Source organism: Emydura macquarii, unplaced genomic scaffold, assembly GCF_026122565.2.
Source record: "Emydura macquarii macquarii isolate MOO-44397 ecotype Brisbane River unplaced genomic scaffold, CSIRO-AGI_Emac_v2 contig_2948, whole genome shotgun sequence".
NCBI classification, from domain to species: Eukaryota; Metazoa; Chordata; order Testudines; family Chelidae; genus Emydura; species Emydura macquarii.
In genome coordinates this window covers 5,852,641-5,873,318 of record NW_027133085.1, presented here as the reverse complement: position 1 = coordinate 5,873,318, position 20,678 = coordinate 5,852,641, and the positions used below count along the sequence as shown (strand labels likewise).

Sequence of the window (20,678 nt, the reverse complement as noted above, 5' to 3'; positions counted from 1 at the left end):
AGCCTGCCAAGAGGTAGCGCAGCAGGCAAGTGTAGATGAATAATAATGAGATTCACGTGTTTTAGACATTCAGATTTTTATTAGGCTTTTATTTGAAGGTTTTAGTGGTGTGTGTAAATGCAGCTAATGTTGGTGGGCTTTTTTATTCCTATCTACCAAGTCCTGCTTGTGGCACAGAGGTCCAAGACAACTCTCAGCAAATCCAAAGCTCTCCACTGACTTCAAAAAGAGCTGGTTTGAGCCCTGGAAAAGGGACTTTTAAAAAATTATTATTGTCTAACCCCCCCCCCCTTTTTTTTTTTAAAGAAATACATTGTAACTAACAAAAGGGAGGGGGAAATTGTACTGAAAAAGGATTAATCAGGGAATAAGACTAACTAGGTCTGTCTTACTTCATATTATTATCTTAAGCCCCTGAGACTGCAATCAGATCCACACTAGCAGATTTTTTATTAAAAAACTAGAACGATTTAAAATGAACCCAACACACATTACATGGATGAAAAACTGGCTAAATGATAGATTTCAAAATAGAATTGTAAACAGAATCATCACTGAACTGGTGTGCTTCCAGCAAGGTCCCGCAGGGATCGGTTTTGAGTTCTACACTATTTAACATTTTTATCAATAACCTGGAAGAAAACATAAAATAATCACTGATAAAGTTTGCAGATTAATTCAATTTGTAGTGATATCTAATCCAATTTGATATAATTTGGGGGGAGTGAGGGGATACCGATGTATGCTGGCATATTTATCAGTTCCATTTATTGATTTTAACTGTTTTTAGAGTTTTACGAAATTTCATATTGATGTATTAAAATGCAGTCATCAGTTTTATGAATTCTTTTAAAACATTTTTGGATGGGTGCCCCAGTCAATAACTATATACCATTTTCAATTAACTCACTAAGGGAAAAATCTATGGAACATAGATATCCAACTATATTTTATTAGTCAATGTCATGACTGTTTATGCAACCAACCAAATCAGTTTTTAAAACAATGTAACCCAGACTTGTACAATTGATATTCAGGAGGAGTATTCCAGTATTAACTTCTGATGAATGTGCTAAATGCATTAAACAATGTGAACACCAGTAATCTGTTTCATTTCATTCTCAGGTTCATTTTCTAGATAGACCATGAACTGGCAAGATCTATGAGTACACACATTTATGTTTGCAGTGCATTGTGGAATGTCTCCTTCATAAAACAGTATTGATGTTGTGTTATTGAGAGCAATTAAATTGTTTGTTATGCACTGCCAAACCTCTGCCAATGAGAGGAAAGTAAAGATTTGCTCATTCTGAGCTTATGCTCAATACATGATTAAATTAGCCATGCAACACACAGTAAGGGAATCTCAATTTAAAAAGTGGATTCAGTTGCAAAGTGATGTTTTTATTTTATTTTATTTCCCCCCCCCTTTATATTTCTCTGATGATTTTCATGGAGATTACTCCTCCTTTGTTACAAAAATGTGGAAAAAACCCTCAATTTCTCTTTCCCCCTTCCACACCACACTAGTATTGTCAAAGATATTTCTTACCGTTTATTCCCACCAATGCAAGTGTGGAACTGCCAGTTTCACATCAAGCTTATCACAGTTGGCACAAATCATTCCTGTCCATCACAGCTGCAATAAATCCTCAGTCATCTCCTGAAGTCTAGAAAGAACACTTTAATCATTGTACTGACTTTTACTGGGATTCTTGCATTGTACAACTCTTAAAAATGAAAATCTCTACCAACTAGGTCAGCTGCATTGTTGGAATATAAAAGCAAAAGCAATTGTCTTTAAATCCTGCAGTTTTGCAAATGATAATTGTATCTAAGTTTCAGTGCAAAAAAGAGCTCTTTTTAGTTATTTGTTCAGGACCATACATATCTAGAGTTCCTTATAGACCAATTTAATCCCCTTGGATAATCTTTTGATGAGCTACTATACAGGAATTAAGGATTTGTTAGTGACATAATAAGTTATCAATGCCTCTAGAAAAGTTGTCTGGATGATCCTACATTGGATCTTGAATGTATGTAAAAATTCTAACCAAACCTTAAATAATTTTCAGATACACATAGTAAGTTTTCAGAAGAATGCTTTTTTTTTTTTTGGGGGGGGGGGCGGGGGGGGGCAGACAATTCATATTTGCATTTCATTCAGTTTGCACATTGTGCATTCAGTTTGGAATTTTGCAACCACAATTTTTGCACACAAATCTGAATAATAGCATCGATTTGCTATCTGATTTGCACTACTTATATTTTCTATCAAAAATTCATCTTGCAAGTGCAAAAAGATAGAGGCTGGCTGTCTCTGCAAACAAAGGCCAGATGTTAACCTGATTAAAAATACACTTTTCAAATGTATTTGTGGTGTGTCAGTGCAGCTGTGACACAGAAAAGTTTGCAATACCAATGTGGAAAGATCATAATATGAAATGCTAATCTCATTGCTTAAGTATAGTGAGTAGAGATGGAAATGAAAAAATACAGACCTAGAATCAATCACTTTCTCCTTTCTATTCCTTTCCTTAAACTAAGTCAGAGGGACTCTAAATCATAATACAGTGGTTTAGCAAAGAGAAATAGGATCCCAACATATTTTGAGGTGAGGAAGGAATAGGGTTCTTGGCAGTATATAAATCAGGAATCTACCCAAATAAATCAAATCTGCCTTTTTAAATTTTCGTATAGCTATATATAGTAAAATAGTAAAACCAAGGTCTCCTGCATTCCACAGAAGTGAAAGATAAACCTCCCTTTGAATTCAATGAAAATATGATTGGGCACAAGAATGGTTCTGTTATTTATCTAGAGTTTATGAACATTATTTTAAAATGTCTTGCTGGTAGTTGGCTTTCATGTTTTTTGTCCTACAATATTTTATGTTCTTTTCATCAAGAACTAATAAATTAAGATTCTGTTCCCATGTGTTAGCTAAAGGGAAACTGTGACCATGGTACTCAGACTGGCATGCTGAAATTTCAAAAACAGAGAAGCAGCACCCTAATCCAAAGCTTCTTAAAATCAGAATTCAGTCCATGAAGTTTAATGGGCTTCTGCTCAGACCCTGACTGAAATCAACTCAAATATTTCTGAGCATTCATTTACCACATTCTGATATTTGGCTTTTAAGATGATCAAAACATGTGAGGATTTCTCTGGATTCCTTTTAAACTGAACGAAAATAGTTTATCCAAATTGTTAGAAGGGGTTTCAGCACGCTGCATCAAGTATGAAAGAAAGTCCACATTAGAATATCATCCACTTGATTTCTGGCTTTTCTAGGATAACAGTTGTACACTGTGTCATGTCACATTGCTATGGCGCAACCTAGGTGTAACACGATAAAACTTTCCTTTGGAATTGTTCCTATTTTCAGTCACAGTTAAAATATTAATCTAGCTGAGCATGTGAGCTGGGCTGGGAGAGAAGAACTGTAATTTATTTCTCCCTGAAGGAAAACAAACTAGCAAGAGGGGAAATAAGAGACTTGTGTGCTCCTCTTGTTACCCAGAGAAGCGGAGACCTGATGGAAGTGTCCAAGGTGGAAATGTGAGACAAACTCCCTTAGAAGAGAGAGACCTACCATGGAGAAGGCTGATTATATATAAACCTAGGAGATCACTGCAGGAGATAGATTTACAGTCATGAGATATAGACTACGTGTGGAAGAGAATTTGATTATTAGACATATGGCTGACTGGGCATGTTGTGACTGTATGACTGTGACATGCTTGCCAGATGTGAAAGTGACAGAGCTTGTGACACTTAGGATGAACCTGTGGTTATGGCGCCTCTTAGTACCCATGACACACTGAGGGGTTAAAAAGAAGTCTTAGAAGCTATATTCAGGGAAAAGACCTAGAACCAGAGCCTCCATGAAAGGTCTCTCTGAAACATTTCCCATTCTATGCATAAAGCCTTATAGACAAGGATGACTTCAGAGCTGCAGTGAGTGAATAAGGAAATGGGATAAAGAGAGGATGTTTATACATTTACTGGGCACGGGGAGATTTAGGGTAAGACTAAAAAAAATAAAGGAGGGGAAGTGGAGAGGTTAGACTCTCTCAACAAAAGTGGAACCAGACTTCAGGCACAGGAAACTGACAACTAGGAATACAATAGAGCTGGTTGAATTATAGATGACAACTTTTGCGATATCTTTCAAATCAATCACAGAACCATTTTTACCTTTTGTCCAGCTTCCAGTCATCAGATATGAATTTCTTGATTTTACTGGAATAAAATATTTGAATTTTTTTAAAAAATAATTTTTGCCCAGATCAACCCTGTGCCTGTGATTATCACCTGGATTCTCTAACAATCCCAGCCCTGCTCTACTGTTCATAAGCAAGGACAATATTAAACATGTTTTCTTTTGAAAACTAAGCTCCAAGTAGTTTAAACAGATCCAGATGGAGGGTCAACATATAATCATCTTTGACATCATTTGGAAGACAGTGGCTCAGATAATCACTGAACAATTTTTTGAATTCTCTCTTGCAACCCTTGTCTTTCAACAAAAACATAAATGTGCATCAAATAACAGTCTCAGCTAGGAAGTTATTCTGGGTAAAAAATTGGGGTAAAAATTCTTCCCCTTCTTTAGCAGCAGGAACATTGCACTGTAAAAGAAAAATACATTTGTAAATGTATCCCTAGCGAGGGAGCTATGATGCAAGATATTTGGTTTTAACAATTAACACTGACCATTCTAGTTCCTTTTAAAACGTCACTTCTGCAGTGCAGCTTACAGTGAATGGAGCTAACAGTGTATGAACTGCTCATTGTGGTTCCCCTTCCTCTGTTCTATCTCCTAGCATGTCTGACTTAGATCACGAGCTCCTTGGAGCAAGGGCCATAGTTCCTGAAGAAAGTGCCTAGCACCATAATGGGCACTATTGTAAACAAACAGTCATTAAAACCCTGCTTCCTTCTCTGCAACTCCAGAAACCCTGTGGCAGCCCGGATAGAGCACAATGGCCCATGCTACGTGCTAGCTAGCTAAAAATAAACTCAAGATTTGGTTGTCTGCAGGGCCCCCACATGGGGGAGGGTGAAGGGTACACTTTACGGGGCCTGGCCCAGGCTGCAACCCCCATTATCTTGAGGAAAAAAATTGAGGCTAAATTGTAGATCATGCCTGAGGATATTGATAGAAACTTATTTCCCAGTATCTATGTATCTATTAACCAGATCTTGTGAGATTTGCTGGAGCCAATCGGAAGCAGTGTTAGAGCAGTCTCAAGCAACATTCTGAACAGGGAGTTGCCTAGCCCAGGTCCTTCTCTTGACTAGAGAGTGTGTGTTTGTGCAGTTAAACTAGGACTTGTAGTTTGAGACTGAGACACAGAGAGTTTTGTGCTCCTCTCTGTGACATGGTCTATCACATCAAGATCAAGAACTATCAGTCCCAGAGTTCCCTGTGCATAGACAGGAGGGAGGGACAGCTGGTGGGAAGGGCAAAGCAAAGCACCATAAGACAGTGGAAGCCAGTGCTGCTGCTTCTTCTGGTAGGATTTGTAGGCCCAAAATACATGTGAATAAGTGTTTAATTCCTCACAGTCACACACACCCCCATACTGCCATGTCTGGTGGTGGCTGTCAATACAAATCAGGCAGCCAGAAACATGAGGAGGTAAAAGAAAGGGAACTAAAAGAAGCTAAAGGACACCAATCTATCCTCCAGCTTTTCAAATCAGACAAGGCCTTTCTGCAGTTAGGCAATATGCTAACTAGGGAAGCAGATGAACAAAATCAAGATGAAAATTATTTCAATATAGAGACTGCGTCTGTGACACATGAAGCTCATTCACAAGTAGAAGCACTGAAAAGGTACTTCAGCTCATTTTTATGCCTTTTGGATGGCTAGCTTCTGGTACAAAGTTCTTTCAAGTACTGAATACAGAAACAAGATTTTACAAGCCAGAAGAATCTCTTGAATCAGAGGTAGCTCTCATTGCTGATATTATTGAATAAATAAAATAACAGAGATCAGTAGCCCAAAATTCTACAGGAAGCAAGTCTTGTAGCAGAAGGCATGGGAAGTTTGGCACAATTGCCAAAGAAGAGAGGAATGACATGGAAAAGATTTCATGATGAGACATCTGAGCCTGAGGAATCATGTTCTACCATCTCTGAAAATGAACCAGTCTTTATTCAGAAGGAATGTTTTCGATGCAACTTTGGACAATGTTGTCTGCGAATTAGAGCACAGATTCAAAGCAACCAATAACATTTGTTTGACATTCCGTTTAGTCCTAAAATATGTGACACTAGAGCCTGGGGAACTGGAAGACGCTTCTAAATGTGTTTTCTTCACAAGTATCCTACAGATCTCAGAATTTTCCTTGTGAAACGTTGCAGCTGAAAAAAGTCTTCAAGTCTACTTTTAGAAAAAGAATATGAACTAACCCCACTTATCTTATTAAATGAGATTTACAAAAAACAACTGCAACTAATTTTCAGTAAAATGTGCATAGCCCTACGGATTTTTTGCACACTGCCAGTGACTGTGGCAGAAGCTGAAAGAAGTTTCAGTGAGCTAGCACTCATCAAAAACTGCAGGTGTTCTACAATGGGACAAGAATGGTTAAGCCACCTAGCTATCTTGTCTATTGAGTGTGAACTTGCAAGAGAAATTGACTTTGGGGGGCTAATTCATGATTTTGCAATGAAAAAGGCTGGAAAAATAAAGCTTTAAAGTTAATTGGCCTAATTATAAAATGTTTGCAGTCACATTGGTCATTAGAATAAAAAAATCAAGACATTGACAGGATATAATACCTTTATAATGATCAAAAAGTTACAAAATAGTCAGCAAACTTGTAGGACTCTCAGGCCGGGTGTTATGTTAAACAAAAATAGCAAAGGGGGGGCATTTTTCAGAAATGTAGAATATGTAACAGTAATTTCAGAATTCAAACTTTTTTCATGGCTCATGAGATTGTACGTATGGGACGAGGGATTGTGGTATGTGTGTGGGAGGGGGCAAGTGTTACAAGTTTGTACTAATGAAAGGTGAGCACTTCCTTAAACTGACATACAGGGCCCCCACATTGCGGGGAGGGGGGGAACGGTACACTTTACCAGGGCCTGGAGGCCCTGGCCCAGGCTGCAACCCTCATTACCATGAGGAAAACATTGAGGCTAAATTGTAGATCATGCCTGAGAATATTTATAGAAATGTATTTCCCAGTATCTATGTATCTATTGTCCAGATCTTGTGAGATTTGCAAATCTTGGAGATTTGTAACACAGGAGGGGACCCGTGTTACAAGTTTGTACAGGCCCCAAAAAATTATGCTTGGGCCCTGCTGACACAGGAATATAATAATCTTAAGGAAAATGCTTAGCAAATATGACATACTTTAAAAAAAAAAAAAACAACCAACCAAGCAATTACTACCACCTAATTCTACAACAGTACAAAATCTGTGCCTCAAGACAAGTAATATAAAGGTTTATGCCAGAAATGGCAGATTCATAATAAACAAGAGTAAAGGTAAAACTGGCCCCAAATGAATCTGGGATCCAAACAAGGATTGACATGCTAGTCTTAATTGTTCAATTGCTATTGGTTATTTAAGGCCTTTTGATAATTTGGCACTCTTGGTAGATATTGAAATTTGCTCTCTCTTTACTGTGGTAGGTTTTTCACTAGGGAGCCTCTTTAATGTCAAATTGAGCTGTGGAGCTAGAATTACTGTATTTCTTTTTTTCTATTCCAATTCATTGGCAGAAATAGATATATAGAAACATAACTAAATGGATCAATATTAATCTCTCCCCATCCAACCCCTTCTTGCTTTTATCATTATCCTGGATGGATACTTCAGAAGATCCAGAAGAAATGGGGATGCATCTAATATTTCTGAGGCACCATACCTCTCTTCCACTATTTCCACTGGGTTTCCATTCCCTCTACCTGCAGAGGCAGTAGTGGCAACATGGCCCTCAAAAACCATACATTCCCTGCTTCAAAGACCTTTCAATCTAAATCAGGTAAAACAAATGCATAACTAGCTAAGTCACAGAATAAAAAAGTTCAGGAGGTTTCAGGGACCATAGATGATGAGAAGGGGCTGCGCAAAGGAGGTGGTTTATGCTCTTATGGGGCAGATATGATTTAATTCTTCCTAACCCATTCCTAGTATATAGGAATGCCCAATCTGGCCTTCAGTCTCCATGGTAATCATCATTTCATAATTCATTATAGCTTGCTCACTGCCTTACTATACTTTATGTTAGAAAGTTTTCCCTTACATTCAAATTACATTTTCCTTTTTGCACCTGAAGCCTACCACTCCTTGTTCTGTCCTAGTAGAATAATTGCCTGCAAGAGGATGTTATAAAGGCCAGTGGCTAATTATGTCTCCCCTCAACCATCTTTTTTTCTAGTTCAAAAATGTCTCGCTCTGAACTTTTTCTCATCAGTTCTTATTTTCCAGACCATTTACCTTTACTTTGCTCTCCTCTGAACTTTCTCCAGTTTGGGCTGCCACATTTTTCAAAAGGCAGACAAATTGAATGAGGGTGAGCAGTGCTTAGTTTAAAAATGGTATTATTATTAACACACAATATAGCATTTGTCTTTTATGTAACAGTGACACATAGTTTATGATTCACTAGAATCCACATCTATTAAAGGATTCTCCATTGTATACCACAATGGTGGTTGGGCCTCTAATGGTGTAAATATATGTTCTGAATAAGGAGCAGTAAGAGAGTATCAGGTACTGGATCCAGGAAGAGAACAGAATCAGGGTCTCATGGATGGGAAATAGCAATAGGAGCGTGGTGGAAGAGCAAGAGAATTGATAAAGATCAGGATGGTGCGGGAAAGAAAGATTGTTTGGGAAGCAATGGACAAGAGAAATGGAAGGCACAAGTGGACAGGGGATTATTTTAATCAATCTGAATTTATAAAGAATTCAGATTTGGTTTGGGGATGAATGAAGATTTGAGCTAGTTATTATCCTGAATATCTCAGTTCTGTCTCTTCCCTCTGTTCTACATTTGTATGTTTGATTGTTTCTCTACAGTACAAGTCAGTTTGGAAAATGGACCTTAAAAATGGTATAACAGGGCTTCATATTTATTTCCTCTCAATTTTGGTACCATATGTTCTTATTCTATGGGTATTAACTGCCAGCATGGCAAACTTGGCCAGGTTCTGAGAGGCATCATCAGCAAAATAAAGGCTCTGCAAGCCAAATTAATCTCAGTTATACCTACATAACTCCCATTGTCTTCAAAACAATAACAATAACAATTGCAACTTGGTAAATAATTCTGTTGACAATACAGAAGGTGGAATAGAATCCAGCTCTACAAAGTTAAAGGGGGAGTAAAGCAGCAAAAACGTCTTTGTCAGTGACATCCCAGATAGGACTCTTGATACAGAGATTTATATTCAGATCTGTTGAATCAGAGGGGTCATTTTAGACAGTCACTTTTCATAGTAAAAGTGCTATGAATCTAAGGATAGTGACTTGTAAGAGCATACAGTATTTTAAGTCTTTCCTCCAGAATATTTCTAATCCCATCCTGTTTGGGTCACTTTTGAATTTAACCATCCATTCCATCCTCCAGCTAAGATAGTAAACTGGATTTTGCTAAAGTTCAGTCATTTTATAATTAGTTTCTTAACGTGTTTCCATCCATCTCTGGGTCTGCAGACACATCCAGGGGACTAGACATCATACAGACACTGTTTTCCCCCAGGTGGTGCATCTGATCTTTGGTGCTTGCAGGTGCCTAGATGTCTCTTAACACATGTAAAACATTAAGTTATCTGAATATAGATGCATTATCATGGGAACTGTTGTACTTACCAGGCATTTCTCCAGAAGTTTTACACTATCAGCTTGCAATGGGCCAGTTTCTGGAGAAGTTATTTAAAAAAAAAAGGGAAAAGGAAATGGCATCACAGGACTTTAGTCAGTTACTAGATGGTGAATTTTGTGTCTAAGTTGGGGGGAATCCTTTCTTTAACCAAATCTAAATATAAAAAGAAGGAGGGTTTGATCCTCCTCGCTCCTGCCTCTTGAGTGCTGCAAAATAGCTGTAAAGCCCTTCACATTTGGAAGTATTTTATACCCCCTTTGCACAGGTGTAAAAAGGCAACAAATAACACCTAGGATTTCCTAGCATCTCAGTGTCTAAACATAAAAGATGGAGCTTCCTGGAGTTGAGATGAAAACTGAAGAGATACACTAGGTATCATTTTCCACTGCCTGAAAATGATACATCAGGCAGTCATTTAGACCACTGCAAAGTGGGCATAAAACTCTACTAACTCAGAAAGATCACATTTGATACCCACTCAGCACAGCTGTAGAAGACTATATTAGATTCAAGGCAGTAGAGAATCAGGCCTGTTAAGAGCACAGCTGATTTATATTCCCCATCCTCTAAGAAATCAGGTGCTTGCAAACCACTTGGGCTTTTCCATTCCCCCCAAGGAACTCCTACTGTTTCATTAAGCCTAATATGTAGATTGATGACATCTAGTTCAGGGTTTTGGCTGCTCTGGGCAAAGTGTTAACTCCTTCCTCGGCAGGTTTTGTTCCTGTCTGATCAGCCCCATTATAGTAATTTCCACAGATGTGTTTTTTCAATATTAATAGCTTTGATACATCCACTCCCCTCAAATAAATACAGATACTATAATGAATGGGGAAAATAGGCCTTCACTGAAGTATGAGTGCCTTCTACACCAATGGAGTATGGCATCTACTTTCACATTAATAGGGTGTTTCTCCTCTTGATAGATCCAATGCTGCAAAGCAAACCCTCACAAAGAATGAGAATCCTATATTTTTTTCTTAATGTAAAATGATATATTTTGAGGACCTATTTCTTTTGGCTTTTAAATATTTGCATAAGATTGAAAGTTTTATCACATTCATGATGCACTTCTATGACAACATCATGGAAAGCTATAAGAATTTCCATATTCCCAACCAGTGTACTGAAAACTGTTAAAATTGTAGGTGATCACTTTATATTTCAGGGGATTGCCTAGCTGTGCTTGCAAGCTAAGGACACCTGAGGGAAGTGTGCAATCTGGGTTTAGTGTGCAACAGTCAGTCTGCAGAGAACCAGCCTGCAGCAAGATGAGGTGAGTTGTGATTCTCTGTTTCAGGGAGTAGCTTGATTTGTGTCTCTGTTTCAGGATCTTGGGTATTATTGTTCTGAATTCCAAGCAGTAAATTAGGTTATGTTGCAACCTTCCAGCAAGAGTATTTTGTGTTCTTATCTAACTTCTCTGTGCATATGCTGTAAACATAACATAGGCAGAACATAACACTCCATAGGGAATGAATGTATTTTTTGTATTACTTTTAAATGGGATATATAGTTTGGAATTGGTTCTTTTTATGTAGTTTTGGCTTAACCACTTTTTTCATTTTTCAGACTGTTCTACTGAGACACCCGGCCCCCCTCCTCCCTAGTCACCATTATAGTGTAATGGTATATTGTCTAATGTATGTCACATTAGATGTCTTTAGAATGTTCAGGAGGTACTGACCATTATTGTTATAGTAACATGTTTGTTGTAATGTCGTGTGTATTGTTATGAGGTTTCACAATGTAATATTCCCGAAGAGGTGTCCTCATGGCTTGAAACATATCCAGGCAAAACTCTCCAGGAGCAGAGGGGCAGTTCATACCTCATTTAAGGCATGTATAAAACAAACCCAGCTCAGCATTCCAGGAACAAAGGACTGGCCTGAGCATCAACAGGGGATCCTCTGGACTGAGTCACTGGCCCCTTCCTTCCCTGGGGCAGCTTGCAATCATGAGGAAGTAATGCTCGCTGACTCGGATAGGAATGAGTCCATGTAAGGACCTTGATTATCACCTGACCCTGGGCAGGGGGTACCCCACAGGAGAGAAGGAACATTTTAAAAATGGGGAGACCTTCATCATGCTCTCTCTCTTTCGCCTCCATCTATAAACACCACCAAGCAACTGAAGTGATGACCAAAGGGGAGAGCCTGGTTGGAAGGAAACCAGCTAGCCTGTGGGGAGAAACACCAAAGTTTGTAAGGTTGCTGAAAGTGTTAAACTTAGTTTAGAATGCATTTTGCCTTTATTTTCTCATCACTAAATCTGACTAGCTAACCTTTGACTTACAATCACTTAAAATCTTTCTGTAGATAATACATTTGTTTGTTTTATCTAAAGCACTGCATTTGGTTTGAAGTGTGTGGGACACTTCACTGGGAATAACAAGGCTGGTGCATATCAATTTCTCTCATAAATTGATGAATATATATGAGCTTACATTGTTCAGTGGGCAGCCCTGAACATTATGAGATGGATGTTCCTAGGATTGCATCTGAGAGTGAGAATATTGGCTGGGGTCATTCTATTGTATAATCCAAAGAGTGGGATCCTCTTGGTTAGGAGCTGCTTGCTGGAGGCTGTGTGTGAATAGCCTAGGAATTGCAGTTCTCACAGTGGACCAGGGTAAAGTGGGTTCCAGGAGTGGGGGATTGGGGTGACTCAGCTATTCACCAATCCAGATTGCGCTAGGGGAATGTCACATACACTTTGGATAAACTCTTGTCAATATGCAGACTTTCCACGTTTTTATAATCTAAACTGTGTTTTGTATTATGTGGCTTTCCCAAGCTGTTTTATTTATGCAATTACGTTTGGCTGCAGAGTAGGAAGTTATCTAGTATAAACTATCACTTTGAATTATAGTAGGAGTTGATTTTTTTCTGAATTAAACTTTATGGGGCAAATTCATCCCATAAAATTCATAACGGCTTCAATACACCAGAGATTTAGCCCTGTGTTTTTATTTCAGTTTCTTATTATGAATCACTTGTCATGGCCTGCTGATGTGCAAAGGGGAACTCTTGTCTCATACAATGTCTTTATGATGGATAAAGACTTCACTTTAATTGACTGAACCTTTCCTATCAGGCTTCTCTTCTAGCTTTTAGAAATGACACCAATGTTTCTTTGATACTAACTAGAATTTCTCAATGAGAATACAAGAGTTTAAAGAGACTACTCCCTGCGTCTGGGTTAGACCTTGTTAGTAATCATTAAAGCTTCATAGTATGTGCTGTTATGATTGAGAACTATTCTTGGTGGTTTTCCTTCAGAGATTTCCCTTTCTAATGTATCTTTCTTTCTCCTATATAATACTCAGCTGAGGCATTTAATCCCCATTGTTTCAGCAGACTGCATTACAGGGAAGTGGCAATGAGATAGTTTTGAAAACTAATACAAGCCCATAAGAGAACTAGAAGCCCTGAGAGGCCCAGACCCAACCTGACTGAAGCTTTTTGCTGCCTATCTAGACTAGAATAAGTAAAAAAAATGCCACTTGTTTTATGCAGGAAACACTGATATTTCAAGTATTTTTACAAAGTTTTCAATTTTTTTTTCAGACTTTGGAAAACTGTTTCAATAAAAAGGTTTGTCCTTCTGGGCTGTTCGAATGTAAGCAGGTGCTGTTTCAGCCCTTGGAGCAGAATTGGAGATGCAACAGTGTAAACCTATCTCAGATGGAGTTTGCCAAGGTAGCTAAAAACATGTGACTACTTTTTTTTTTTTTTAAAGAGTCCACAAAAAGAGTGGTTGGTTTTTAACCCAGTTGTGGTCTGTGGGTTTTTCTGCTTAACTCTATAGGCCACTTCTCTTTAATTTGACCATGCCACACCCAGCATGACTGTGACCAACTACACCTGCCACCATACCACACACTGATCTCTAACCTCTTCTCCATACCATCCCGTGCTCTAACCCTGCCCCCCAACAGTTTTGGGCTGGTTTTAAGACCTATTTCAGGCATGTAGACTTTAAAAAATCTGGCAACCCGCCACTAAGCCATCACCTTTAGCAAGTTGACTCACAGAATCTGGCCCTCAAGGTTTATGGGCTGATTGTCCTACTGACTTTGGTGGGCTTTGGTTCAGGCCATAATTAGAAATAAAGCTGAAATGTAGAAACCGCTTTAGAGTATGTGATTTAGAGGGAATTGATAAAGTGATCGCTGTGGCTTCCATGTGAAATTTTAAAAGATGTTTGTTTACATATTTGTCTGCTGTTTCTGTTGTCAGATTATGTGCAAAGGAAGCCTAGGCACTTTACAGATTTGCTGGGCAGATTCATTGTAACTGATGCCCAACTAACTGAATTTCAAGAGAATAAGTGATCGTTAGCCAAGATGGTCACGGATGCAACCATGTGCTCTGGGCGTCCCTAAACCTGTGACTGCCAGAAACTGGGACTGGATGATAGCGGGTAGATCAGTCGATAATTGTCAAGTTCTGTTGATTTCCCTCTGAAGCATCTGGCACCAGCCTCTTTCAGAAAGCAGGATACTGGGGTAGATGAGCCATGGGTCTGACCCAGTATGGCTGTTCTTAGAATCGGACAACTAACTCTGTTAGGCTCCTTTGAAAATCCTGCTCTCTGCTCCCTCCAGGATCAGACTCTAAAGACACATATGGGTAGAATCTAAGGCCGTGAGCTTGCAAACACTTCTGCACATGCTTACCTTGACCCATGAGTAGCCCATGGGGGCTTTCACTGGGGGGAGAGGGAAGAGGGAGGAAGCCCTTTAAGGGACTTCTGGAACTCCTAGCCAAAACACCTGGATTAGAAAGATGTGCTGGGGCCAGGCTGGTTGGTATGGATTGCAGCCCAAGTTCCAGGGCACTAGAGTTTGTTTTCTGAGTGTGTTTGGCTGTTCTCTAAGGGTAGGTCTACAGAGGGATCAAAACCCCATGACCGGGGCTTGGGCTTCATGGGTGAAAAATTGCACGGTAGATATTTAGGCTCAGGCTGGAGTCTGAGCTCTGGGATCTTATGAGGGAGGAGGGTCCCAGAGCTCAGGCTTAAGCCTTAACATCTGCACAGCAATTTTTAGCCCCACGGGCTTGAGCCAGCTGCATAGAAATACCCTGAGATAAGGGCCTTGTGGCTTGGAAAAGCTGCTCCTTCCCTGACCTGAAGCCTAAAGGAAAGGGAGAAAGCCAACCTGCCTCCTAGAACAATAGGTGAATGAGGATGCTGCCTGGGGTTGGTTTGGAGGCCTTCTTAAAGGGAACATGTACTGTTTGGTTTTGGCCTCCTCTTTCTTGGCTCTTGTATGTGGCTACTCACATGAATCAAGTTAAGCACCTGTAAGTGTTTGTGGGATCAGGATCTAATGGAGATTTAATGAAAAGACTGACTCTTCTTTATCTACAATTAAATGCCATTTTGAGGGAATGTTTCAATACAGTGGAATGGCTGGGCTCTCTAGATCTTTAGTAAATGGATGAAGCTGAATTTATAGCTTTAGCACAGCCTTGGATTAGCAGATAGGTCCCACACCTAGAATTTACTTTAAGCTCTGAATGGCTTCTTTTTATTAACCTAGTGTGTAAGGCTTTTGCTTTTATTGAGAACTATATTTCCAATTCTTGCAGCTTTTTTAATCTGTTGTGTTGGCACTTTACCTCATGGAGACCACTGGTGTCATTTCCTCCAAATTGTTAGCGTAAACATTCTGTAATTTGAGCAAGCCAAATGTGGGCGTACTAATCTGTTTAGTGCCAACTCAGCAAGTCTGGCAAAGGACAGTTCTACTGAGATATCAGAAGAGGAGGATCTTTTTTAAATGAAATATTGAAACTCCCACAGGCCAGGTATGGTTTACGAGGGACTAGGGCGAAGGAAATGCTGTTAACATTTATGCTAGAACAAAGATGGAGGTTAAGCAAATCAGCAGTAGAAAAGGCCACAAGCATAGCCCCTTTGAGGCTACAATTGATCAGAGCAGAGAATACTAAATACCAGTTTAAAAAAAAAGCAATCCTTAAAGAGACAGTATCCTCAGGATGGGTTAAGGTTGGGCCTATCCCGTTGCACAGAATATTTTACATGTGGATTAGCTAGGTGCAGATGGGCAAATACCAGGCTTCATTAAGGGCCTGAGCCAAATTCCTAGTGGAATCAATGGGATTCTTGCCCTTGTCAAAGGAAAAAATGTCACCCTCCAACTGAATCACACCTTCTGCCCCAGTGGTTGGCTGTAATGAAATAGCCTGTTGTAATTGGTGCACATGTGGGAACCTCAAATCTGCATTTACCAGTTTACGTGTAATCTCAGTCCTAGCCCTTCTGGGCTGAGCACAAAGAGGACCCTCCAGGAACAGATCCCCCACTACTCATCCAGAAAGGCAGGGTCAGTCACCTCTACAGTAATGTTCTCCCTTTCTCTTTAGGAACCATTAGGAAAAGAAGAGATAAAAAAGGTAAATATCAATTGAAGTGCTAGGATGAGGCATAAACTTGTAGGCATACTCTCTATTCATGCATGTGATTTGAGTGCTTTGGTAGATCAGGGCCAGAGGTTCTTCCTTCTATGCAGGTGTGAGCAAACAGAAAGGATGGCCTTTTAAATATGGCACTGAACTGGTACTCCAAACATGTCAGGTCCCTTCCAAATCTGCCATAGACCCACTTTGTGCCTCTCGGTGAGTCAGTTAGAACCTGATCCTGGGAGGGGCTGAGTACACTCAACACCTGTTGATGACAGTGGAATGAAGAGTATTCAATGGCTTTCAGAAGCTAGTCAGAATCTTGCAGGATCAGGCCAAACATGTGCCACAGTTTTCTCATCTACCAAATGGCATTCTAGATACTCCCTGTCTGCAGAGGAGTGAGGTAGACAAAGCCGTTAATGAGTGTGAAGTGTTCAGCTACCAGAGAAACTATCAAACACAACAGAAAATACTTCAAAATAACATTTGAAAAAGAGAACCTGTAGAAGAAAAATGTGGCCCACTTTTTGCATGGAACAATTTATTTCCTGGATTCCTACCTGATTGGACCCACAGGTAGTCACCTCTCCTACAAGGATGCTGTAGCACAGTGGTTCCCAAACTTTTTGGCTCACAGCCACAAATATTTTTACAACCCTGAAGGGCCTCCAGTCTATCAACTCATTATGGTGTATACATCAATACATTTTTAAGGACTACAAATCACTACCTATTTAAAGTAAACGTTTTGATGCTACTCTGCTCATTTTTACATTCACTATTTTACACCTACAAATCACTCACAGTATGTCTCACACTCACAGACAAAGCACTAGTGTAGATGAGTGATTGTCACTACACACTGAAGCACATGGCCTGGCAGCGAAGTCATGGTGGGTGGCCTGGTAAGTGCAGGCCAAAGTGGAAGGGACTGATTTTTTTTAAGAGTCCTGCCCATCCTCAAACATGGTGGGTCCTGTCTGCTCCGTCAGCAGCCCCTGCACCCACTGCAGCTAGATGGAAGGAGTTCAGGGAGGAGGTTGCCTCTTAGCTGATCTCCCATCCCCCCTGGCTGCAGCAGGGAAACTGTGTGCGTCCTGTAGCCCCGTGCACTCCGTCTGGGTCCTTAGGCATCAGCTCCATTCTGCAGCCAGCAGGAGGGGAGCGACGGGCCACTTTGAAAGAACCCCACAGGCCACTTTTGGCCCCTGGGCCACAGGTTGGGAACCACTGCTGTAGCATTTTCAGGGTTGGTATTGCTAGACAACATCCACACTCTCTCTGAAATGTTTTTGTTCTGTGGTTCGGAGAGAACGTCTCACTGATCTGTAGGAGCAGTTCTGTTCCTAATGAAACAAATTCTGCCCTCTCCTTCCTGCAGGATCTAGGCAGTCAGTTTGAATGCAGCACCTGTGTGGATTTGCACTAATCAGAAAATGCCATGGCTGCAGCTTCTGAGCAACATACTGGGAGGAGGCTCTGCTGAAACAAGGCACTTTCTGCAACTGAATCATTTATGGCTGTGTGCACACAGGCACAAATATTTTCATACCTAAGATGTAAAATTTACTTTACTTACAAAGAAGTGTGCTGTTCAAAGAATGCCTTTCCATCTCCTCCTATATGAAATTCATAACCAAAGTGTTCTCTCCTTGCCATTCATGAAATAATTCGACACACATAACTATGTAACATCTGAGCTTGTCATTACCTATATTGGAACTAGACTGCTTATCTTGACAAGGCCAAAATATGGGACAAGGGCAAGGAAGAAAAATAATAATGCAGGAAGCTTTAATGTTTTTGGTAACATTAGCCTCGGATTGAGCATTTCTGACATCAGCGATTTACAAGAATAGATAATGACAGCAGCATAGGTTTGATTCTGATATGCACTGCACAAGGGTAACGCCACTGAAGTAACTGGAGTCTCACTCTTGAGACCAGAAGCACCCAGGGGCCTGTAAAGTGGAGGTACATGTGGATTTCAGATCACTACTGTTGCTTTTAAGGTCTGATCCATACCTTGGTGAAACTGATGGGCATCTTTCCATTGAAATGAATGGGTTTTGGATCAGGCTCTGATCTAGAACCTCTCAAAGGAATATCTGAAATTGCTAATGAGACACATAGGAAATATTTCACACACAAAACACACCCCTCCAAAAATGCAGTCACCCATTGAGTGAAAGGCAGCAGGCATTGTAACAAGAGGGTGATATCTTGGCTCTGTTGAAATCAATGGCAAAACTCCCAGTGACTTCAGTGAGGATGGGATTTCACTTTAAGACAGTGCATGAATTGAGACACACAGGGGCAGATCCTCAGATGGTATAAATTATCAGAGCTATATTGAAGTCAGTGGAGCTATGACAGTTTACAGCCACTGATGATCTCCCCCAAAGTGAAGTATAAGTTTTTTTATTTTTAAAACTGAGAAATCTTAACAGAAGTATAGCAGCCAAAAATGAATCATGATAATTCTATTAAAAATAGATTCAATTCCTTTTTCTCTTAAATAAAACAAAGTGAAATAATAGAGCAAGAACAAAAGTTATAACAAAAGCCACTTCTATTTAATTCACAAATGACAGCCAATACTACCTGCATGCTTCATAAAAAGGTACTGTGCGACTCCATTTCCTATTCCTTCTGCTTCAGGATAGCACAGTGTTGAGGACTGAAGCAACACCAACCCCCTAATTACTTCAGTCATTAGAACAACGAAATAACCCAATAAATGGGTACAAAATATACATGAATTGTTCTTATTTTGAAAGCCGTGATTTACCCCCCATCCACCAAATCTCTAGTATATACCACATTTCCCATGATTGGTATAAAAAGATTCCAGATCTGATTTCCACACCCTTAACAGACCTGAGCCAATTGTCTCTGGAATAAATGAGAGACTTTCCTATTGATTTCAGTAGGGGTTGGATCAGGTCCATAATATTGACTACCCACACATTCAAAAATCATGTGTCAGCCCTCAAATCATTAGATTGGCTGTAAAATCATGAGTTTAAAAATAATAAACAGTTGAATTATCTGTTGGGTGCTTATTATTTGACTCCTGCTTTTTAGCTCATTGAGTGCATGTTTTCAAGCTTCACTTGCAATCATGAGGGCTAGAAACTCAGGGTTTTGTTTTGTTTTTTTAAATTAAAGCTGAGATTGTCATATACTCACATGGCTTCAGGAGCTGGGGCTTTAACAAAAACAACAAATATCATAAAATGCACAATAAAATCATGTCAGTTGGCAACCCCAGACTTTGTGAGATTTCCCAGCTGAAAACAATGTTCCAGTTAGATCTCAGTTTTCTCATGCTGCATTGTAATTATCTGTCTCAAGTTATATTTCTTTAGTTCATATTTAATACCTGTTTTACTAATTATCTGATTTATCCCATGTAAAAAAGACACATTTAGGGAGGCAAAATGGAATTATTGGCACTGTATAAATGTCACCATTTGTTTCTTGGAATTTTGCCTGAAAAACGTTGCCGTTGTGCAGTTATTACTAGCATGTATGTGATTGTGATGGGGCAGAGATGCAAGGAACCCATCTCCATCACCTTGCAAAGCCTATCACAATCGCAGTCAGAGAGCAGGACCACATTCCTGTTATGCATCCCTGAAGTGCTGAGGTGGCTGCAGAGGAGGTGAGGCCCTACCCAGAGGCTGCTCTATCTATAGGTGGATTGGGGCAGCACATTTCTGGGCAGCTGCTCGGGGCTGCAGGTTTGACTTAGCTGCTCTTCCATCAGAATGGAAGAGGAGGGTGTGGCAACACTGAAAAATGGCCCACAGCAATAGATAGTCCTGAGTTGCCTCTGATCATGCCCCACCCCATGTGTGCCTGTGGAGCAGACTGTTTACCCCTAGAGGAACCCATTGTTCCACCTGAAAGTTGGTGTAGCCTGCTCAGTTTTCCTGCACGTTCAGAGAGAGCTTTACCCCACCCACTAGTTAGGCCTATGGCTAAAAGCACAATTTATCCCTTTCAGCTAGATTTTTCCACAGGTGCTCAGCCCCTCTCAGGGCCAGCCATTTAAGTGCCTAAATGGGAGCTGAGTTTTTAAATAAGTGTCCACGTTTTCAAATGTGCTCAGCCTGTTGTGTGCTGCTCTCTTTTGAAAATCTGGTCATAAATGACACAGTGGGAGCTGATGAATGCTAAACTCTTCTAAAATAAGGCCATGTTTTTGATGTCCAAATGGGGGAAAACTGTCCCCATTTCTGGTTGCTGAGCACTTGAAAATCTGGCTCTGAGTATATAAAAGAAATAAAAAATTGTCTCTCTCTCCAGCACCCTTCACAGAAAGGACTCAAGATCATTTGGGATGCACAGAAGTCTATTATCGCCATCCATAGCAACCAA

The 20,678-nt window shown here is 40.0% G+C and overlaps 2 long non-coding RNA genes across 2 annotated transcripts; one reads left to right on the top strand and one right to left on the bottom strand.

Annotated features, from left to right (window-relative positions):
* Positions 1–69: 69 nt before the first annotated feature.
* LOC137167657 (uncharacterized) lies at positions 70–10,242 on the bottom strand. Its single transcript, XR_010924159.1, has 3 exons — positions 9,846–10,242; positions 1,553–1,670; positions 70–632 (listed from the first exon to the last, which is right to left on the bottom strand). It is a non-coding gene; the product is annotated as an uncharacterized lncRNA (long non-coding RNA).
* Positions 10,243–10,601: 359 nt separating this feature from the next.
* LOC137167621 (uncharacterized) lies at positions 10,602–18,920 on the top strand. The gene is made up of 5 exons (XR_010924143.1): positions 10,602–10,737; positions 11,027–11,134; positions 13,428–13,559; positions 16,254–16,283; positions 17,674–18,920. It is a non-coding gene; the product is annotated as an uncharacterized lncRNA (long non-coding RNA).
* The last annotated feature ends 1,758 nt before the right edge of the window (positions 18,921–20,678 follow it).